The sequence below is a fragment of the Notolepis coatsorum genome (genome assembly GCF_963971535.1).
Source record: "Notolepis coatsorum genome assembly, chromosome: 7".
In the NCBI taxonomy this organism is placed as follows: Eukaryota; Metazoa; Chordata; class Actinopteri; order Aulopiformes; family Paralepididae; genus Notolepis; species Notolepis coatsorum.
Window position 1 is genome coordinate 95,578,727 of NC_140171.1, and position 21,651 is coordinate 95,600,377.

At 44.5% G+C, this 21,651-nt stretch overlaps 1 protein-coding gene across 2 annotated transcripts in view; it reads left to right on the forward strand.

The window, feature by feature from the left end:
* kctd14 (potassium channel tetramerization domain containing 14) overlaps positions 1–21,651 on the forward strand; it is a 168,483-nt gene that overhangs the window by 10,818 nt on the left and 136,014 nt on the right. The gene's annotated exons all lie outside the window — the stretch shown is intronic.

Below are 21,651 nucleotides of genomic sequence, written 5' to 3' on the forward strand. Positions count from 1 at the left end.
TTCAGGTGGGAGAACACGAGTGACAGAGAGAGGGGAGAGAGACACACACACACACACACACACACACACACACACACACACACACAAGCACGCGCACACGCACACACGCGCACACACATACACACAGAGAGGGAGAGAAGGGATTATATTATAATAATAATAATAATAATAATAATAATTATTATTATTATTATTATTATTATTATTATTATTATTATTATTATTATTATTATTATTATTATTATTATTATTATTATTATTATTATTATTATTATATTAGAGATGTAGGCTGTCTGGGTGGGGTTGGAGAGAAAGAGGCATGGGGTGAGAGAGAGAGAGAGAGAGAGAGAGGGGTGAGAGAGAGAGAGAGAGAGAGAGAGAGAGAGGGGTGAGAGAGAGAGAGAGAGAGAGAGAGAGAGAGAGAGAGAGAGAGAGAGAGAAAAGCTCTTATTTGCCAGATTTACAGTTAATTTACATGTTAAAGAGAGACTGCTTGTATGTTTATAGAGAGACATTTATAAAAACAATTTAATAGTTACAGTTGATATAATTGAATAGTTCAGCCTGCATTTGTTAGATGTGAATGGATACACTGGTTTTGTAAAACCACTGGCTGGCTGCTCTAATGCTGTGAGCATCATAGACTGTTGCTTTACCATACTTGATGGTACAGAAGCTGAAGCACTAGTTTAACAATTTACGTTATGTGCAGAGAAACAAGTTAAAAACAATTTATGCACTTTCAATAAAGCGTTTAAAAAAAACTGTTGGGGGAACGACGACTTCGTAACCTAGTTACTTTCAAAGTAACTAAGTTACTCTGATAATCAAGTAATCAGTAAAGTAACTTGGATTACTTTTTAAAGGAGTAATCAGTAATCAGTAATCGGATTACTTTTACAAGTAATCTGTGGCATCACTGGTCTAAATAAATGTAGACGGATAATGTACGTATTTTTAAAATAGAATGAACAGAGCAGTGTTGTTTTGAAACAGTACAGTGTGTGTGTTAGTTTGATGTATGCTGCAATTTATATTGATGGCCTTCTAATTTGTTTATTTATTTATTTTAAATAACGGTGACACTTTTCCCTTTGATAAGAAATCCAGCCATATTCCTTTCATTGTATTTCAAATACTGCACTTTAATTTCAAGCGGAAAACTAATCTTTCCATTAACACATTGGCGGCTACCGTCCCGCGGCGATTTATAGTCCAGAGGACCAAGCTTTTTGAGACTGTTTTCGCGATATTTCATGATCTTTGCAACACTATTTCTATATTCTATATTCTAGCTATGGGGAAATGGTTCGGCACATCTGACAAGAACGTTAGGTTATGACTATAACCAAGTTCTGTTAACACTTAGTGAACGCTCAGCGTTTCATGCATATATCTCGCTTCAGCATATATACACTGAATAATTTCACAAATGTACCTTTAAATGCCAGCATTCATCTGGCCACACCCCCATCCGCTTACCTATATAAGCAGGGATGGTGCCACACACTCATCTCCTTCCCAACAAATTTCACCACAATGAAAAATCAAGGGCCGCAGCGGCGTCTAGACGCTGAGTGTTCACTAAGTGTTAACAGAACTTGGTTATAGTCATAACCTAACGTTCTGTATCACACTAGCTCACGCTCAGCGTTTCATGCATAATAGGAGCTGAGCGGGAGCTAGAAGCTCGACAAATGTACCCTGCTGAGGCCCCCCACAACCATCAGATCAGGGAGGGCCGAGCCCCCCCGACCCACCCTAATGGAGGGCACCCCCCCTATTGGTGGCTTCACGGGAGGGCGACGGACCCGACCGTGCGAAGAGGCACTCAAGCAACTCAACGCACAGGGTGAGCAGACCGTGGCTTGACCCCACGACTACACACACGCACAACCCGCATGCCACCCGGGAACGAACGGAGGGATAAACCTCGTTACTGCCCCCAAAATCACGGGGTCAAGGGTAAACCCAACCCCGTGGCAAGGCCGTAGCAGCGGAGCGCGAAGGAAGACCCAGACCCACCAAAGGGACTGGACCCCCTGGAACGGGGGCCCGGAGAAGTCCATGATGCCAGCATCAAGACCCCACCAGGTGGGCACTTAGTGACCCCGCCCCCCACATCGCCAGCGTATTCGGACAAAGGCCCCTCAGCCGAGCGGGCCCTGTCCCCCCAATAGTACACCGCCTGGCACACTGACCCTGCAGAACAGGCAGTCAGCATGGCCGTAAGCACACAAAAAAGGTTAACCAACGGAAGCAGGCAGCGCACCGGGGAAAAACCAGGCAACAGGCTATTAACCCTAGCCTGGAGACTGCGGACGAGACAGGCGCCAGAGGGGACAGCTGAACACAGCCGCCCCGGCGGAAGGAGCGTAAGCTGGCGGTGTTGCATGACCAAGCCTCCATTTAAAAACCCCCACCCAGAGGGGTTGAGGCAGAGAAGGCTGACACGATTGGCATACGTCATGAACGTGCATGGGCACCCTCAAACGGTGAACCCGGGAGTTGACACTGCTCCAACACACCAGGGAATCAACCACCTTGGCGTTACCCAATGCGGTGGTTGTTCCTATAACCCCTCAAGAAAAAACTCAAACACACCTGCGGGTATACACCGGCTATACCGCAGTACAAGTGTTTCAGTTTTCAAAAAAGGGTTAACCCAGGCCTACGGGTCGACGAAACATTACTTCGGACCGGGCCTGGCGATACGGGAAGCACAGAGTCACCAGAGGAGGTCAAAGACCACCCCAACAGGCCCCTTTTCGCCATGCGTGAGAGAGGAGCGAAAAAGAATGGAGAACCAGCCCCTAAGCACACCGTACTTGGTATTCCCAGGCGGTCTCCCAACCAAGTACTAACCAGGACCAACCTGTGTAGCGGCCGAGATCCGACGAGATCGAGTGTGTACAGGTTGGCATGGCCGTAAGCCATTACGACAGTGCTGAGTAAAAACGTACCCAACCAGGGTCTCCATAGTGCTTAACCCTGTGACACCCGGACCGACCTGGCATTTTTCCCCCTGAAAAAAGCCCAAGTCCCTCAGGGTACCAGAACAGCAGATCTGCATCCCCGGCGGACAACGGGTTCAACTGATCCGGACCAGCGTGACCAGAACCAGTCCCGTGCCCTAACCACGCCGACATGCCTACTCCAGGAGAAAGGGCAGATATGCGTGTTGATCTTAACATGAAAAGAAGGCGCCACCCAGACGTTCGGGTGAACCGCGCCCGGTGGCCCACCCCCAGGGCGTGAGACCCCTCTACATGTTCAGATCCATTCCATCATCATCCCCCAGACATGAACGAGAATCCGTCGATAACCAACCCAGGTCGTGGGATGTGGTCGTCGGAAGAGGAAAAACCTCCATCTCAGTTGCTCTATAAAAACGCTGTTTTAACCTCAAGCAACCAATGCGTGCCAGTCAGTCGCCTGTTTATAGCGAGCTAGCACTATACGTGCGTCGGGACACACCCACATCAATGAACAGGCTATCCTGTCATTGAATCCCCAAGGCGCCCAGGGGAACGACAAGAGGGGTGTGACACTTCCTAACTCCAACTCTTTTTTTAATAGAAAAGAAGGAAGCACCAACAGTATGTATCCCAGTCTACACAGCTGGGGGTAAATTTTTTTCACATTTTTACATCCCACCACCCTCCCATAGGAAGGAGACGGGAATCCCCAGAGAGACTTCCCACGAGAGCTGTACAGATTGAAAAGAATATATTGCACCTTGAGCCATGTAAAAAAATTGGTTTTTAGGGCTCTCCGGGGAAGAGGCACTGAACCCATACACACAATAATCGAATTGAATCGAATACATACACAATATAATAGGACACCTTCTAGAGGGTCCACTCACTTTGACAATCTGAGGAGGAAGGCTCTGTACTCTGATGGAGGCTCCCTCACATGGAAGGAGGAGTCCGAACTCACAGAAGGCCCGAATAGGCGCTTGGTGAGGAGGAGCCCTGACCACCCCCCCCGAAACAGATCCATCACATGGACCTGAACAGCACACGGAAGTCCTACCAACAGAGTGACGTACTCTATGGTGGGGGAATTTCTGCGGTACACACGCCCAATATTCCAGGCCGTGGGACCAGGAAACTCCCCCCCCCCCCCCCCCCCCCCCCACCCCGTAACGTGCCGAACCGCAACGTGACAGGAACCTTGAAGGACAGGGGGTGTACCCCTGACCAACAGAAACAAGGGGGAGAGGAAAGGTTACCAGTTCACCCCTTTACGACCCCACACCATGATACGATGTAATGACAAAAAGAGAATATGACACAGTCATAGTCAGCTCTATGAAGCGTTTGACAGCTTCACACAGCGCATGAGCTAACCTGCTATCTGATTTTTACTAAGGAAAAAACACAGAATAGAGAGGGCTCTCTAAGAGCCCCGGTCCAACATACACATGTGCTTCTGTGGCCAGTCCAACCCAGTTGCAGGTCACATGACACACACAACCCATCATCACCTACAAAAAATGGCAAAAACACTCTACAGAGGAACGCCGTTTTTCATAATGAGAGAATACATAATTCTCGATTAGTATCGGCCACAGGCCTTGCTAAGCACACACGACAGCGACCAAACAATCTTTTCTTTTAGGAAAATAAAGTTTCTCCAGCAGTCATAGCACAACCTCAGCAATCAAGCTAAGGGTTACATCGCATCCCTACCACACAAAGACACAATGTAGTGCAACAACATGTCTGATAGGAGGATGAAGAAGTCCCCAGGGAACCGTGGGGAAAAACACAATCCTCCTACTTTACCCTTAATACGGCCAGTTAAAACAGGAACCTGTTAATATGTGAACACACTGTTCATTGTCATCACAGGCTGAGAAAAGAATATTCTTTCACTAATTTGTCACTAAGCATAGCTTCATAGGTTAGTTACCTTAGTTGTGAGTACACGGTACATAACAACACACATGATGTTTCTCACACAACAACCAGATCATTTTCACATCTGTAACAACAACCCGATTTGCCCGGAGAAGCTAATTACCAGTGACAAGACAGTTCACACAAAACTCGCGTCGTATCCCAAATGCATTGCAGCAACACACGTTTTTGGAAAACAGCGTTATTTACAAAACATGTAGAAGGTAAAGCCGGAAGACGCGTATAAGGTCTGGTCAAACCTTTGTCCTACCCGGAGCGTAGATCAGCGAAGTGCAGTCTCAAGACACCGTAGAAACACAGCCATCCTGTGTTGTTCGATCTGGGCAGCGTCGCCGCTCCACCCGTCGCTACGGTCCCTTTTGTTGACGCAATCCTTGCCGTCCTGGCTCAGGGCAGGGTCGACGAACATCCCCTGTCAAAGATGACGTCGTAGTCAAGAGTGTAAAACATGTTATAATCAAAGCACGTTCAACAGAGTAGCATTAAGCTAACGGCCGCTCCAACCGTCGGTCGCTACTGCCCCTGCTCGCGAGACGCCGAGCGAACGGCGCACGCGACCAGAGGGGAGCTCGCGGCGGCGCGCGAGTAGCCGGAGCTACCCCGCGCTGGCCTTGTCCGATAGCAGCAAGCCAACGTTTCCTAGTGATCACAACAGGCTAGCGCCGCAGCTAACAGCTGACTGGCTAACAGTAGGCCCAACCTCTGTAGGCCACGCAGTGATCCCAGCAGGCTAACGCCGCAGCTAACAGCTGACTGGCTAACCGTAAGCTAAGCAGCTATCACCTGAACTTGTACACAATGATATAACACTCACCCAGACAGGCCGCCGTTCTGAAACCCTCCTCACTTTTTAAGAGAAAAGAGAAACAAGATGTCAACACAGCTTTACAACGGTGATTTTACCAACACCCGACGGAGTCAGCACAATACCAAACTGGCCTGTGTAGCTGACTTGAACATAGATCTTCCGCTATCAAACATCTTATGCACATATCTCCTCGTGAAGGAATACTCTCATTTGGATATGAAAGAAGGGGCTACACGGTGACGGAGAGATACCCACTCGTCCAGAAAACACAGGGATCACCAGTGTTAATGGTCGCGGCCCACTAGTTAAAACTACAATGGTCTTCAGACCAAGGTCTTCTGTCGCCTAGGAGGCTGAACAAAGGACCCTAGCCTGGGGCCAGTTTTCATAAACATTGTCAATTAGCCCCCATAGCACTAACAGACAAGTGAAGCCTGCCAGCAACAGTACTCACCCAACCTGAAACCCACCGCTTCTCACAACAGCGGCGCGTCCTACAGTTCAGCTGTGGCCTGAAAGGTTTCACCCCAACCAACACAACAAGGAACTGCAGTTGAGAAGCATGCAGCGGCGTGCTCCCAATACGAAAACCGGTGGAGGGTTTTAGAATGATCACCATCTTCCAGACACTCCAGTGACGAAGACAACATCGCCGTATTTTCTCGAAAATAGTGAGAGAGAAAATAAAGATATGATGTCAACGTATCTCCTTGTTCTTCCTCTCCTCGTAAACATTGCTTTTCCAGCAAATATTTTTCTCCACGTCAAGTGGGCATATGAGCAACACGTTGCTTGTGATGAAATTTGAGAAGGAGATGAGTGTGTGGCACCATCCCTGCTTATATAGGTAAGCGGATGGGGGTGTGGCCAGATGAATGCTGGCATTTAAAGGTACATTTGTGAAATTATTCAGTGTATATATGCTGAAGCGAGATATATGCATGAAACGCTGAGCGTGAGCTAGTGTGATACAGAACTATTTGCTGTTCAATATGAAAAAAACGTTTTGTTTCTACATGCCTTTGTTCGTTCACAATTACAAGTTAAAAAAGATAAACATTGATGGAAAACCAGGCGCATTTCCTGGAAACTGAGTTATAGACCTTTTTGTGCAGAATGCGTAAATTGTGCTTTGCTGCCTGAGACACATTATTTCCATGGTAACACGACTCCACACCTAGTGTTCCGTTTGTCAAAACCAAAATTGGGGGGGGGGGGGGGGGGCTAAATGATCGAAACACGTTATAACCTATTTAGACTGGTAAATGTCTAGAAACACAGCCATAAGCATTGCATTATAAATTATTCTGTATTCTACTATGACAAATATAAAAAAGAAGCAGGAAAGCTGGACCAGCACTCTCAGGTTCAAGTATTTAATGGCAGCCTGAAACAAACATGTTTAGGAATTCTTATTCCTTCGTCAGTGTTATAGCTAGCAATGCAATTGCAGTCAAGATGGTGGTTATATACACAGGTGGTTAATGACTTGGCAGGAAATGGCATCACGGCGCAGGTGTGCCTGGTCTATTGGTCCTCAATGACCAAAGGAAAGACCTATCAAAATAGAGTCTGTTAGTAAATACAGATTATACAAATATACAACATATATAAAAAAACAAAAGCAAAAGCAAAAATACATTACATTACCAGAAACTTGATATGTAACATGCCCGTAGTTTATAGGGCTAATTGAGCCCCTTTACTTATTTAAAAAAATTGTATCTATTGAGAATCATAGGATAAACATACCTCATACGTGAAAACAACCACATGAATTAAACCAAAATAATAATATTATAGGTAAAAGGTACTTAAAGGAAACAGGTTAACACGTTCTCTTCATTCATTCCTCTAGGTTCTATGCAATTAAACAGGTGGATATAATAACATTCCCGTTGCGATAGTAACTTGTGTCTGTCTCCCCCTCAGACTAACTCAAGTCCCATGTATCTGAGTTCGTTAACGGTATGTACTATGTCTACACCTGGAAAAATGTCTAGCTACTGACTACTTTATATCTGAATTTCTCACAGAACACTTGTGTTCACTGATTCTTGTTTTAAAGGCTCTGGTTGTTTTCCCCACATAAGAAAAATTACACAGGCATTTTAGCAGATACACCAGATTTGATGAATTACACGTGATACGCCCTTTAACAGGTATACTTTTGCCCGTTTTCGGGTGCGTGTAAAATTTATCTTTGATCATGCCTTGACACTGTACACAGGCTTGACAAGGAAAATTTCCATCAGGGATATTCGACAAAAAATTTGTAGGTTTCCTTACGGGCAAGTCGGTTTTGACTAAAAGGTTAGATAAATTCGCTTGTCTCTTATAAAAGTAATTAGGCGAATGTTGAAACGCTGCCCTATTATTGGATCAGAGTGTAGAATATGCCAATATTTATTGACGATGCTCCGTATGCCTCTCGTAATGGGGCTAAAAGTGGACACGAAAGATACTTTGTCTGTTTTCTTTTTTCTTTTTGGGGGTAAACAACGTGACCCTATCGATCAGATTGGTTTTGTTCAGGGCTTTACGTGTCAAATCGACACTATAGCCTCTATCATGGAAACTGCCACGTAGAACTTCTGCTTGTGCAATAAATCTATCTTCCGTGTCACAAATTCTCCTGAAACGATAAAGTTTGATATGCATATTCTACCTTTCCTAGATGTTTTGATCAAGAAAGCCCCTGATGGCATCTCATTACATACAGAGGTCTTCAAAAAGGAGACGGACCGTAACTCGTTCTTACATTATTCCAGTTACCACACCCCAGCCTTGAAGAATAGTCTACCTTTCAGCCAAATCCTCCGTTACAGGAGAATTTGTGACACGAAGATAGATTTATTGCACAAGCAGAAGTTCTACGTGGCAGTGTCCATGATAGAGGCTATAGTGTCGATTTGACACGTAAAGCCCTGAACAAAACCAATCTGATCGATAGGGTCACGTTGTTTACCCCCAAAAAGAAAAAAGAAAACACAGACAAAGTATCTTTCGTGTCCACTTTTAGCCCCATTACGAGAGGCATACGGAGCATCGTCAATAAATATTGGCATATTCTACAGTCTGATCCAATAATAGGGACAGCGTTTCAACATTCGCCTAATTACTTTTATAAGAGACAAGCGAATTTATCTAACCTTTTAGTCAAAACCGACTTGCCCGTAAGGAAACCTACAAATTTTGTCGAATATCCCTGATGGAAATTTTCCTTGTCAAGCCTGTGTACAGTGTCAAGGCATGATCAAAGAGAAATTTTACAATGATGTAATATTTACAGTACAGTATACACATGTATACATTTAATAATAATAATAATAATTAATTTAATTTATATAGCGCTTCTCAATAACCCGAAGTCGCTGACCGTAACGTGCATTCGCATTCTTTCGCCGTTAAGTTTAGGCATAACTTTAAGCATTGTTTCGGAGTTGGTTAAGGTTAGGCATTGTTTCGGAGTTGCTTATGGTTAGAAGGGTTAAGTTTAGGCGCTGTTAAGGAGCTGGTTAAGGTTAGAGTTTGTCTTAGAGAATGGCAATGTTTCGGAGTTGCTTATGGTTAGAAGGGCTAAGTTTAGGCGCTGTTAAGGAGCTGGTTAAGGTTAGAGTTTGTCTTAGAGAATGGCAATGTTTCGGAGTTGCTTATGGTTAGAAGGGTTAAGTTTAGGCGCTGTTAAGGAGCTGGTTAAGGTTAGAGTTTGTCTTAGAGAATGGCAATAGACAGCCTATTTCCGCGCTGCAGCGCGAGGCAATAGACAGCCTATTTCCGCGCTGCAGCTCTCTCGCGCTGCGGCGGTCACATGGGCGTAGTGGCCAATCAGAGAAACGCTAAACACAAGTTGGTTGCCGAAAATATTCACGCCGGGGAGACAGCCTGATAGCACAAAAAAGACTGGAGACAGACATCAATCAGGTTGGAGGGGAGGGGGGGTTTAAGGGTGGGGGGGGTTGAAGGCAAGGGAGGGTGGGTTTTGAGGCGAGCTTTGAAGGTGGAGAGTGTAGGGGAGTCTCTGATGGACTGGGGGAGGGAGTTCCAGAGTCGGGGTGCAGTACGAGAGAATGCCCGATCTCCGAAGTTTTTAAGCTTGGATGTCGGGACAGTGAGGGAGGCAGTGGAGGAGGACCGGAGGGAACGGGTGGGGCGGTAGGGAAGAAGGAGATCAGTCAGATCACCGATAAGACTTTATAAAACTATACACTTGACTTACTATAAAACCGAGCAAATCAGCAGTATGGTTGTTCACAGTTTGTGCATTTTATGTCGATTGTGAAAATATTTACAATACAGTAAGGCGGCTAGGTGGTGTGATTGATTGATTGATTGAAAAGTTTATTAACAGATTGCAGAATGGGTACAGTACAGTACAGCTCAATACATACAATTGTTAAGAGGATGCAGACCTGAGAAAGACTTTCGTCTTGTTTCCATCAGGGTCCTCTATTTTCAATTCATCATATGACACACACGACATACAGATAGACAGTACTGCTACATCTATACATTTATGACATACCAGATTTTCAAATACAGTACTGTTTGTGATACTAAAAAAATCCAGAAAAAGAGTGTATATACATTTGACATAAACTGTGCATTGGGGGAGGTTGGGTAGGTGGGGTGGGGCTGTACATTGGAGGGGGGGGGGGGGGTTGGGTAGGGGGGGGGGACACTAGGGCTGGGCGATATGGAAAAAAATCATATCGCGATAACGATATGATAATTTTATTTTATTTCTCGATATCGATAATTATCGAATTGTTATAAGTATACTTTTTTTTTTTTTTTTTTTTTTTTTAACAACAGATGTATGTTTATTTTGCAGCAATTCTTTGTCATTGCCGCCATCTTTAGTGTTACATCCCCTCACACTCCAGTTCTCAGGCTGCAGCTGGTTTAAAAGCTAAAGTAAACCGGCTTCTCTGCTGGCTGTGGCTCCAGAGGAGTTGAACAGTTCTAGCTCTGCTAGTTTATTTTCGATCTTTTGGCGCTTTTTTGGTGGACAAACCACCGCACATGTGCACTGTGACTCGTGACTGGAGTCTAGTTCTGCTAGCACACATAGCCTACTGTGTACAGACGGTTTCAAAATGTATTTTAAATTAGAAAGCAAACAAAATAAATGGACAAGAGAAAAAGAAATCTGAATTTGGTCAGTATTGTCATTTGGACAAGCAAAGCCATTACTTTAAGTTGCAGGCAAGAAAGACAAGTCTGTCCACTGTCTCTGGTTTTAAAACTGCCCTGTTGCAGGTAAAAAAAAAAAAGTAAAAAAAAAAAAAAAATCGATTTTTTTTTCTTTTCGATATTGATTATTAAAATATATCGCGATATTTATCGTTATCGTTATATCGCCCAGCCCTAGGGGACACTGTACATTGGAATACTGACCTACATTTGACATAGAAATTGTACATTGGAGGAGGTTGGGTAGGTGGGGTGAGGTTGGGTGGGGCTGTACATTGGAGGTGGGGGGGGGGGTTGGATACATTGGAATACTGACAAAGCCATGCTTGGTCTTTATTGTACAACTGGGTTAGGACATTTGTAGGGGCCAGTTTTGAATTGCAGTCTCCCGTAGGTGTTCTTTGAGAGTGTTTTTGAAGGTGGGTAGTGATTCACATTCCTTTACAGCTTTGGGTAGGGCGTTCCACATTGTTGTGGCATAATTGCTAAACGTGTTTAGTCCCTTGTTTGAGCCGAATCTGGGTTTTACATGATTTGTGGAGCTCCCTCTGGTGTTGTGATCGTGGTATTCACTGACCTTTGGGATAGGGATGCACCGATATGAAAATTGGCCGCCGATACCGATTGTTCAACTAACACTATCGGCCGATACCGATACCGATACCGATATTTGTATATAAGTATTTTTTTTTTTTTTTTTTTTTTTTTTTATTTTTTTTTAATGAAACTACTGTATATTTGTATGTGTATGTTTGTATTTGTAGGCCTCTTTACTTACTTAAAAAAAGGAAACATCAAGAAATATGTTTATGGTATCACTATCTCTCTCCCAGTATCGTCTAGCGGCCTGCAGAGGGATACTATTTTCTCAACCAGAGCTTTCAACCAATGCAATGGAACCATTCTTGCGGCCTGCAGCGGGATACTATTCTCTCAACCAGAGCTTTCAACCAATGCAATGGAACCATTTTGATTGACAGTCGATTCGGCCAATTACGCCACACCGCTAGGCGCTAGCACCCACCTCCTGCTGTCCTTACCACCAATCGGCAAGCGTTTATAAATTTTTCTACTTCCGGGCATGCCGCCATTGTTCTGTTTGCGAGAGCAGAACACACTTAACGTAGCTACGTTAGCTGCCCGGCCCGCCGACCGGCGCTCCACGCATGACCAAATGAGACATAATGATTTTACTGCAACAAATGTTATAATAAAACAAAGCCTTTCTATACATTTGTCTGGTTGAAAACTTTATTAACAGATTGCAGAATGTGTAGTTGGGTACGGAATGAGCAACGGAATGGAACCGAGCTATGAACGGACTAACGGAGTAATGCCTTGTTTACTGCTATCTTCGGGTAAATAATATGCTTGTTATTGAACGTGTAACACTTCATTTTAACAGCAGATACTTTCTTAAATGCCATCTTCCCGAGAGAGGGTGTTGACGGGGAGTTGTTATTAATAGCATTGAACAGCTAACCGAAAGCTAGCGTTAACTATTGTTAAAGGTTTAGCCATAACGTTACCTTGGCTAAAGTTGGGGTTATTCATAATGCAGCAATAATGACTGCAGACCTGCAAGCAAAGTACAGCAAGTTGACAAAGGAGTATTCCAACGCAAATCACATTTTCACCAGTAACGTTAGTCTTGCATCTAATAGCTAATAACGTAGCTACGTTAGCTGCCCGGCCCGCCGACCGGCGCTCCACGCATGACCAAATGAGACATAATGATTTTACTGCAACAAATGTTATAATAAAACAAAGCCTTTCTATACATTTGTCTGGTTGAAAACTTTATTAACAGATTGCAGAATGTGTAGTTGGGTACGGAATGGAACCGAGCTAATGAACGGACTCGGAGTAATGCCTTGCTGCTATGGGTAATAATAATATGCTGATGTTATTGTCCGTGTAACACTAACTATATAACGCTAATGCCACAAAACGAATGCCTTGTTAATCATAAGTAGTTACTTTGATGCAGTAGATTGTGTGTGTGTGTGGGGGACGGCGGGCGTTGTGCAGGTAGGTCTCGAGTGAACTTTTTTTTTTTTTGCCTTTTGACGCTACACAAATTATTGGGTATTTATCGGCGACTGCTATCGGCACATTTGAGCTTATCGGCCGATAGGCCGATAGCAGTCAACAAGGCACTTATCGGCCGATACCGATACCCGACCGATATATCGGTGCACCCCTACTTTGGGAAGTATTTTGACATGTACATGGGTACCTTGGTCGTGTAGTGTATCTTGTAGACCAGGCCCATTGCAAGTTGCTGTACTCTGTCGTCTACTCTAAGCCATCCTAGGTTGGCAAAGTGTGCAGGGGTGAAGTGGGTTCTAGGAGTCAGGTCAAGCAGTAGTCTGACTAGTTTGTTTTGAGATGTTTGTAATTTGGTTTTTAGTGCCTTTGAGGTGCTTTGGTACCATCAGGTGCAAGCATAGTCGTAGTACCCTTGAATGAGTGCTCCTGCCAGAGTCTTCAGTTGGTGTAGTGGGCAAGGCGCTCACCACCAATGCAGGAGACGTTGGGGCCCAGCTCTCCGCATTGCTATCAGCTTGGCTGGTCGTTCATACTAATACAATTGGCAGTATTAGGGGGTGGGCAGCTGATGGGTGGGGATCGGATGTTGTGGACAGCGACTCCTACAGGTCGGTTGGTGTGCCTGCGCAGCAGAATCAGGAAGCGACGGGGGCGGCGTGCCCTCCAAACGCAGACCCCTGACGCTGAGAGATCACGCTGTGCAGGTGAAAAGATGCGACTGCTGCTTCCTCGAGTACCGGAGGGGACACGTGATGTAAGGCTTAGTCCACATTGCAGCCGGCTTGTGGGAGGCATGGCCTAACAGCGTTCAAGACAGGGGAGGGTAGAATTGGACGATACGAAATTGGGATGGGAGAAAAATAGAAAATGGGAGAAAAAGTAGACAAAAAAAAAATACAGTGTACAGTATAAGCTAAACTTTGAGGAAACCGGCAACCAGGGGGCGAAATTAAAGCCCGCCGCCCGCCAGGGGCGCTCAGTTTTTACCTTTGGCGCTTGCCACTGGGGGGTCTGCCCGCCGTGTGGCGTGTAGACGTGTAGTTCATAACGATACTCTTATTTTGAAAATCTGTGCGGGTCTCATTTCCGCTCCAAGCGCAGCTAGAGTCATAATATCGATGGCTCCGGCAGTTAGCAGTAGGGGTGCACCGATATATCGGTCGGGTATCGGTATCGGCCGATAAGTGCCTTGTTGACTGCTATCGGCCTATCGGCCGATAAGCTCAAATGTGCCGATAGCAGTCGCCGATAAATAACCATCAATTTGTGTAGCGTCAAAAGGCAAAAAAAAATTATTCACTCGCGACCTACCTGCACAACGCCCGCCGTCCCCCACACACACACACAAATTACTGCATCACAGTTACTACTTATGATTAACAAGGCATTCGTTTTGTGGCATTAACGTTATATAGTTAGTGTTACACGGACAATAACATCAGCATATTATTATTACCCATAGCAGCAAGGCATTACTCCGAGTCCGTTCATAGCTCAGTTCCATTCCGTTGCTCATTCCGTACCCAACTACCCACTACTAGTTAGTTAGCACCATCCAGGCATCAACGTGAGCTCCCGGTACGGTAGCTAGTTAGTTAGCACCATCCAGGCATCAACGTGAGCTCCCGGTACGGTAGCTAGTTAGTTAGCACCATCCAGGCATCAACGTGAGCTCCCGGTACGGTAGCTAGTTAGTTAGCACCATCCAGGCATCAACGTGAGCTCCCGGTACGGTAGCTAGTTAGTTAGCACCATCCAGGCATCAACGTGAGCTCCCGGTACGGTAGCTAGTTAGTTAATAACGTTATATAGTTAGTGTTACACGTTCAATATAACATCAGCATATTATTTACCCGAACACAGCAAGTAAGCAAGGCATTATTCCGTTCATAGCTCAGTTCCATTCCGTTGCTCATTCCGTACCCAACTACCCATTCTGCAATCTGTTAATAAAGTTTTCAACCAGACAAATGTATAGAAAGGCTTTGTTGTATTATAACATTTGTTGCAGTAAAATCATTATGTCTCATTTGGTCATGCTGTGGAGCGCTGGTCGGCGGGCCGGGCAGCTAAGGTATTAGCTACGTTAAGTTTGTTGTGCTCTCGAGTGAGTCGCAAGCAGATCAATGGCGGCATGCCCGAAAGTAGAAAATGAATAAACGCTTGCCGATTGGTGGTAAGAACAGCAGGAGGTGGGTGCTAGCGGTGTGGCGTAATTGGCCGAATCGACTGTCAATCAAAATGGTTCCATTGCATTGGTTGAAAGCTCTGGTTGAGAGAATAGTATCCCGCTGCAGGCCGCCAGAATGGTTCCATTGCATTGGTTGAAAGCTCTGGTTGAGAAAATAGTATCCCTCTGCAGTAGGGGTGGGCGGTATGGTCTAAAATTTATATCACGGTATAATTTGAAGCATAGACGGTAACGGTATATATCACGGTATCATCGTTTTTGATAAAAAAAAAATTATTTTAATTTTTTATTTTTTTTTATAAAATATATATATTATATAATTAGACTTGTACTTGTATTATCTGCGAGACATCGCCACCACGCAACAAGCTCCACTGTCTGTGTGTACTCTAGTAGCCTCCAGCTACGGCCAGGATTCTCCGGAGCTGCACCTGGCAGGGCTCCAGACTAACTTTTTTCACCACCGTCCCAGAACCGTCCCGAAATACAATTTTAACCGTCCCAAAGTGAATGTAACCGTCCCAAAAATCAAATGTAGTTTGTTTACTTTGGTTTTGTTGTCTATAGTTGTTATTGCCATAAGAAACACCTTTCAGAGAAGGGGAGAATAAATTGATTTAGTCAAAAGGCTCCCATGGTGGAAAGATTTCACAAGAATAATTATGATTAAAAATAAATATAAAAAAAAAGTGTTTAACAAGGTGCTAGTATAGGGATATTTGGTCACGGTGCTGTTATAGTCAACCAATTGGAGCCATGTTGATTATTCCTTCCATAGGAAAATATATTTAAATGTATTTTATTTCGTTTTATTTTTTTTTGTTATTACAAATGTGTGTTTATGGTTGAAAATGTTAGAGATAAATAAAGATCAAATCAAGTTTAGCTTTAAACTACATAATGTCATTGCGTCCAGAGATTCCACCTTTGATAACTGTTGTGAAGGGCCAGATTAAACCGAATATATATATTTATTATATATATATATTTAATTGTATTTGTATATTCTCTAATATTCCCTGATATCCCTTGCATATTCCTTGTACAATATGCATTGAATATCCATTCTAGCCTACTGAACATCCCATAATAGTCTCCATTCTACTATTGGTCGAGACCTTGGTGCCAGGCTGCCATACCCCCAGACCCAGTTCAAACGTACCGCTCAACATGTACGAACAAGTCCTAGTTCCGCGTAGGAATCTGGCTACCGCACCACTAATGGGACTATTTGTTCATAGTGCGTATATATACTGCGCTACTAAAGTAGGACTTCCTTTTCAGTCCAGTTTCTTACCCTCCAATAGAGTCACAGACGTAAAGCCTCCCCGCGACGCCACGTGTGGGAGTAAGGCCAAGTTCGGCCTACCATCGGTATTGAGACATCGTGTATATTAATATTTGAATAGTCATATTTGGCACTATATCGTCGAGTTGGACGTAGTCTATTAAGCTAATAATAGTCTGTTAATATATAGTGCTTCGTGCGGTGAGAATACTACCGTAGTCAGCACCCCATCGTTTCGGGCAGAAAACTGGCTGCTTATCCAGGATGATTGACCCCATGTGAGATTGCACCCGAGGAGCCCCAGAGCCGACGAGCGAGTGGACCTGCATACCGGATTATTCTACCGACGACAGCCCGCCTTCCCAGGCACGGATTATGCTTTGTATACGTTGATTATTCCATGGATAAAGACCCCCGACACTGCCGTGTGTTGGAACCCCCCCCCCCCCTGGAGAGGACGCAAGGTGAGGAGACGCTCTGCAAGACGAGGTCGCTTCACGTCTCTCCTCCGTGGACCGGAGGACGCCGGCTCACAGAGAGTCCACCTGCTTTCATCTGTGGTCCAAGGATCGCCGGCGCATTGAACGGCACTACAGTGGGTTCACCTGGGATACCCTTGGCCGGATGAGGCAGCCGGACTCTACCCCCCCCCCCCCCTTCCTACTCCTGTCGGCTTACAAGCGACCGGATTAACCCCCCCTAGTGTATCCAGTCTATAATCATTAAAGTATCATTGCTGTTCTTCCTTAACTATTCCAGGTCGTATATGTACCACCTGCGCCTTCAGAGATTGGACATTCTCTATTGATATACCGACGAATACTCTTGCCATAAAAGTGCATACTAATTCCCATTCATAAATGTGATTGATTTGATTAAGTGCTTGCTCTACACACCATCGCTGTGTAGAAATAAAGACCTATTTCTAATTCGTACATTTGTGTTGGATCCGTTTCATCTACGTGACAGTGTTCATCATAATATATTTATGCCGAGTACTGGGTGGCCGAATATTAAGTACAAAGGTAGTGGTAGTAAGTATCATATCTAGTAATACAGTCAGGGAATTGTACCCCTCAGTTACAATAACTAAAGTAATGACACTTGACTAGTAATGAAACTGTGTAACGGTACACAAAATCCACGGTTCGGTACGTACCTCGGTTTTGAAGTCACGGTTCGGTATTTTTCCGAACCGTATAAATTATATAAATTATATAAATTATACTTTATATATAAATTATAATTTTTTTTCTTTTTTTTTATACAGCTACTGTTTTATATATACTGTTTTTTAGTAATAACTAGAAAGTAATGGTATTTATTCAACAACAGGTGATTGATTATGATACTAATACAAATCTATACACCGAGTATGGGGCTGCAGCACTGCAGATATACCCTACTCCAATGATCCACACGGACATTACACGGTTTTGCACTCGTTACCAAGTGGCTCTGCAGATATACCCTACTCAGCTACAAGGCTCCGTTGGAGAGGATCTGTTGTGATTTTTGCACAATAAATATTCAACATTCTCTTTTGAGACTCCGCCTCAGACTCGTATCATTTGGCACTAAAAGCTAAACATTGTCACCGATATGGCTGTCCGCAACATGTCATTAATTGTGTACACGAGGTGGTTCAGTGACGACGCTAACATGAGCTAGGTTAGCTAGCATGTAGCTGCAGATGGAAAGACTAACTTTACTGGTGAAAATGTGATTTACGTTGGAATACTCCTTTGCCAACTTGCTGTACTTTGCTTGCAGGTCTGCAGCCATTATTGCTGGATTATGAATAGTCCCAACTTTAGCCAAGGTAACGTTAAGCTAAAACTAGCTCTTCAGCTAATGCTAACACCAGCAATCGAACCCATCAGAGCTCCCCGTCACACTGCTCTGTCGGGAGGATGGCATTTAAGAAAGTATCTGCTGTTAAAATGACAAACAGCATTGACACTTTAATTCACGGTCGGTTAAACACACGTTTGTTTTATAATGCTCACAGCAGACCGCAGTGTTGTTGATAAATTACGTGGGGATTTAAGTTCCGCAAAAAAAGGTTCCGCACCGTTGCAATCGTACGGTGCACAGCGCGTACTGTACCGGAGGAGAGGTGGGTAGGAACAGGGTAGGAACTTGATGCTGGATGAGCGTATTGCTGCGTTGGGAGGCGGAGATAGTCATTGGATTTGGCAAATCACGCTACGTTTAGACTTCAGTGAACTTAGTCAGCACGAGACATTCACCATTTGACAGCAATATATGCGCGCACTGTCTGACAGTCGGCCAATTGACATTTCCTGTGAAAAAAAAATCCTCTCCGTCCCGGATGCGTCCCAGCAAAGATTTCTGTTCGTCCCAAATCAATATTTGATCGTCCCCGGGACGACGGGACATCGTTAGTCTCGAGCCCTGGCACCTGGACCTATACTCGAGTAGCCTCGAGCAGAGCTACGGCCAGGATTCTCCGGCGCTGCACCTGGACCCTATTGTATTGGTATAACGTTAGCAAGCCCTCAGCTCGAATACGCATCGAATCAGTGTTATAAGACATTGATATCAGGAGCTATCTGTAGCCGGATATATAACGTTAATACAACGCCTCAGTGAATTATTTAGTTCAATGGGACATTTCGTTTTGAACGGTGAACTAACTTGCGTTAACGTGAGCTAACAGGTAGCACACACGTCTCTAGTACTAGACTTTGTGGAGCGTTTGTTGATGTCGGGAGCTATCGGTAGCTGGCCGACTAGATACCGTTCGGTTAGACAATGCCCCATCATGTATTAAACTAAAAGTGAATAGTTGACTGGGTCATTTTGTAACGGTAGCTAAGCTAACGTTAGCTCAGGGAGATGCAGCCGTCCTCCCGACAGCTCCCGTGTCCCGTCCCACTAGACTACTAGACCCGTGTTTACATGCGTGCGGTAGGGGCTGGCACGCCCACTGCGCGAAGCCTCCTAAATAACTTTTTCCAGTTCGCACATATCTATTATCTATGACTAATTCTATCTATTTTTAGGGGCAAATGCGAGTGAAATAGTCGCGCTGTGGTTACATGACGTCATTGCTATTTTAGAGCTGCACTACCGGTTACACGGTATAGTCAAAATCCATACCGTAGAGCAAATTCATACCGTTTATACCGTTTATACCGTCCACCCTTACGATACTGGGAGAGAGATAGTGATACCATAAACATATTTCTTGATGTTTCCTTTTTTTAAGTAAGTAAAGAGGCCTACAAATACAAACATACACATACAAATATACAGTAGTTTCATTAAAAAAAAAAAAAAAAATTACAAATACTTATATACAAATATCGGTATCGGTATCGGTATCGGCCGATAGTGTTAGTTGAACAATCGGTATCGGTGGCCAATTTTCATATCGGTGCATCCCTAGTTAGCAGCATTCGGTTCGTATGATACTCTTATTTTGAAAGAAACCGTGGCAACGAGTCATATCTGCCCAGCCCTGCAGCGGGATACTAATACTATTGGCTTCTGCTCCTATCAACACAGAGGCAGTCTGCTCTAGTCTAGACCGGACCTCCATGAGCTACCGTTACTGTTTAAACAATGACCCAGTCAACTATTCATTTTTAGTTTAATACATGACGAGGCATTGTCTAACGGTATCTAGCTGGCTAGCTACTGATATCAACAAATGCTCCAGCAATAGTCGACTCGAGTGCATAATACCTCCGTTCCCTCGTTAGCTAGCTCACGTTAGCTAGCTCACGTTAGATCTATATGTCCCAGTAAACTAAATTGTCTTAATGTTACCTAGCGGGCTAGCAGTAGCTACAGATAGCTCCTGATATCAATGTCTTATAACATTGATTCAATGCGTATTGTAGCTGAGGGCTTTATGAATGTGATTTGACCAAAGAACCGTAACGTTATACCAATAGGGTCCAGCTGCAGCGCCGGAGAATCCTTGCATGCTGAATGTAGAGTATTAGTATAGGGTCCCGCTGCAGCATAGGAGAATCCTTTTTGGAGCTGGAGGCTACTAGAGTACACACAGACAGTGGAGCTGTTTGCAGATAGCGAGCATTTTGACTTATTGCGTGGTGGCGATGTCTCGCAGATAATACAACTACAAGTATGATTATATAATATATATTTTATTTAAAATAATGTTTTTATATAAAATATATATATATATATTTTTTTTTATCAAAAAAGAATTGGCAGGTAAGAAATATGCTTGGCGGGTAGATTCTTCCCATCTACCCGCCACTGGCCGGTGAGTCAAAAAGTTAATTTCGCTCCCTGCCGGCAACCAGTACTACACGACAGGCCCTGACTTGGAATCCCCAGGGGAAGCGGAAGAGAGGGCGGCCTAAGAACACCTGGATGCGGGACACTGAGGCGGAGAGAGACAAGTAACTAGCTGGGGGGAGGCAGAAAGGACAGCCCCAAAGCCGTGTTGGATGGAGAAAAGTCATAGATGGCCTATGCTCCATTGGGACACAATTCGAACCTATTCCTAGGCATGGTGGCTGGGAAATGTGGGGTTGAGAACAAGGTGTCTGTCGACCAATACATGCGTATTACAGGCTTTCTAATAATACCAGTTAAAAAGTAAAGACCAAAAAAGCACCTGAGCTCCTGCACATTGACAGGCTTCCAAACAAGTGCCCTGCTAGACTTCAGGGTTGGATCCAGCAGGATGATGGATTGCTCTGCATATATATTTGTTTCCCTAACTATCATCGTTGGGAACTCCTCGGTCAGGAAGAGGTCCAGAAAGTCGACAGGGCGGTCCGACTCCAGTGTTTCAGCGTCATTGATTGGTCCTGGTTCGGCTGTGAATTCTATGTCCGTTGGCACCCAATTGTCAGTATACCAGGTCTCCTGGCTCCTTCGACGAGACGCTGACCCGCTACTTGGACGAGCCCTCCCACTGCTTGCCCTTCCCCTTGCCCTTTGCAGCCCACGACCTGTCAATTACACAAATATACAATGATTACCATAACTAACTAGCCTACCCCGTACACCCTACTGTATAACATGTAGTTAGAAACTTTGTGTGAGAGAGTGAGGCCTGGTACTTATGTCACCAGACCCCCATGGGAAGTATCCAGATCTAGGGTTAAAGTGTGCAAACGCATGGATACACTTCCCAAAGGGCTCAGCTGACCTACCACACATTAATTTCCCCAAGACC